This window comes from Leuciscus leuciscus (genome assembly GCF_965113295.1).
Source record: "Leuciscus leuciscus genome assembly, contig: HAP1_SCAFFOLD_691, whole genome shotgun sequence".
Classification (NCBI taxonomy): domain Eukaryota; kingdom Metazoa; phylum Chordata; class Actinopteri; order Cypriniformes; family Leuciscidae; genus Leuciscus; species Leuciscus leuciscus.
The window spans coordinates 24,637-26,610 of record NW_028118049.1 but is presented as its reverse complement, the minus strand read 5'-3'; the positions used below and the strand labels follow the sequence as shown (position 1 = coordinate 26,610).

At 42.5% G+C, this 1,974-nt stretch overlaps 1 long non-coding RNA gene across 1 annotated transcript; it reads left to right on the top strand.

Moving 5' to 3' along the window:
* The first annotated feature begins 22 nt into the window (after positions 1–22).
* LOC309491901 lies at positions 23–965 on the top strand. Its single transcript, XR_014203362.1, has 2 exons — positions 23–383; positions 432–965. It is a non-coding gene; the product is annotated as an uncharacterized lncRNA (long non-coding RNA).
* The last annotated feature ends 1,009 nt before the right edge of the window (positions 966–1,974 follow it).

The window sequence follows — 1,974 nt, the reverse complement described above, 5'->3', positions numbered from 1 at the left end:
CCAGACCGAATATCAATGCGTATTTCTGTGCTTCTCTTGGATGCTCTGAAAACGGACGTTAGAAACGTGACGCTAGTCAGCAGTTAACTTTAGCATACTGTTAGCTAGTAGCTGGATTAAACACGGTTAAAATGCTGGCCAAACAGTGTAATGTGTGACTGTATTTCACTGTAGACTAGGGGTGGAACATGTATTCGTATTGAACCGAAACGGTACGGGCGTCATGGTTCGGTGTATACATTTACACGGAGAATACATGGTATAAAAATAAATAAAACTCGCGTGCAAATTAATTCATGTAATGCGGAACTACTGTTAGATACGCGGGTTCTTTGGGGACACCTAATCTGTAGCCCCGCCTTAGCTCTGAAGCAGGCTGCGATGTAAAGATTGCAATGCTGGAGTATGGTGTGTGTGTGTGTGGAAGAGAGAGAGAGAGAGGGAGAGGGAGAGAGGGGCGCGGGCGCGATCGAAAAGTCGCGTGTGTTTAAAGTCGCAAAGTGTTTACTTATATTTGTGTGTGTGTGTGTGTGTGTGTGTGTGTGTGAGGCGCGGATGCGATCGAACAGTGGAAACATAAAAACATACTCCGTCATTTTGTTTACAAGACATCATTCAAACTGCAAAGTGTTTAAGTTACTGTTAATTACAATTTTAAGGAAAACAAATATATTAATCTGAAATGTAGCAAATTAATTTTCAATTCATTCAGGTACAATTACCAAACATATCTCAAGGTCACAACAAGTGCAGATTGGTCAAGTGTTCAATAAATGTTTTTGTTGAGAAATCTTGTCTATCTTAAGTAATTATTTGTGTTATATTTTATCTTTCAAATAGAGGTTAAAAACAAGCACATAATCGGCCAAAATAAATCGGCAGCATTAATCGGCCATCGGCCGACCCGGATTTCAAAAGATCGGCATCGGCATCGGCCTGAAAAAACCCATATCGGTCGACCTCTAATTCACTCTAGTCTAAGTGGTTTCTATGACTTTCAGACATGAACGTGAACACTCCATCCAGCAGCGAATCCAAGCGTTTGTGGGAGGGGAGAAAAAAGGCTCTCAGAAAAGTGTGGGAAAATCAACCCAACTCTTTTTTTTTTTTTTTTTTTACACTATTAAATTAGTGTTTAATAGACACATATAAACGGTACAAATATAAGTTTAAGTGTCACCATATGTGAATTTGAGGTCGATCTTGATTCTTAAAAAGATCTAATCAATCCAACCGAGGTTTTAAATCCCTCTGATTTCCCAGTCAGACCGTGGCTTAAGCTGGGTGCCGATTTGTTTTCGATGCATGGAAGCAATTATCTATGTTTTAACGGCATGGAATTCTAGAGTTTGGACCTCAATTTTCCAGCCAGATGTTTGCAAGCTTTGCAGCGGAGAGAGTAGCAGGTTTCAAGCCACCATCAGAAGGAACAGACATAGGGCCCTATTTTAACGATCTGAAACGCATGTATCAAGCGCGAAAACCAAGTAACTTTGTGGGCGGGTCTTGGGCGCTGTTGCTATTATACCGGCGGGATAAATGACTCTTGCGCCCGACGCAAATCTAAAATGGGTTGGTCTGAAGTAGGTTCATTATTCATAGGTGTGGTTTGGGCGTAACGTGAAATAAACCAATCAGAGCGACATCTCACATTCCCTTTAAGAGCAGGCACTCTTGTTCCATGGCCAGGATTACTAGGTTTTTCCTGGTCAGTGGCGGAATTGTTTTCTAAACCTGCAAAATACGTTTGCGACGGAACACGCCTCCTCTTTGCGCTGAACCGCCCCCGGGAGCGCAAATGCATTTTCTAGTTTACCGACGTGCGTCTGTGGAGGGAAAAGTCTGCTGTGCGCGGGTGCAAAATAGGAATGATACATGCGTCGGTGTACAAAGTCAATTGCGCTGGGTGCAAGATAGGGCCCATAATCGTGTCCCCATGGAAAACACCAAACCATGTGCTGAAATAGTCCCAAA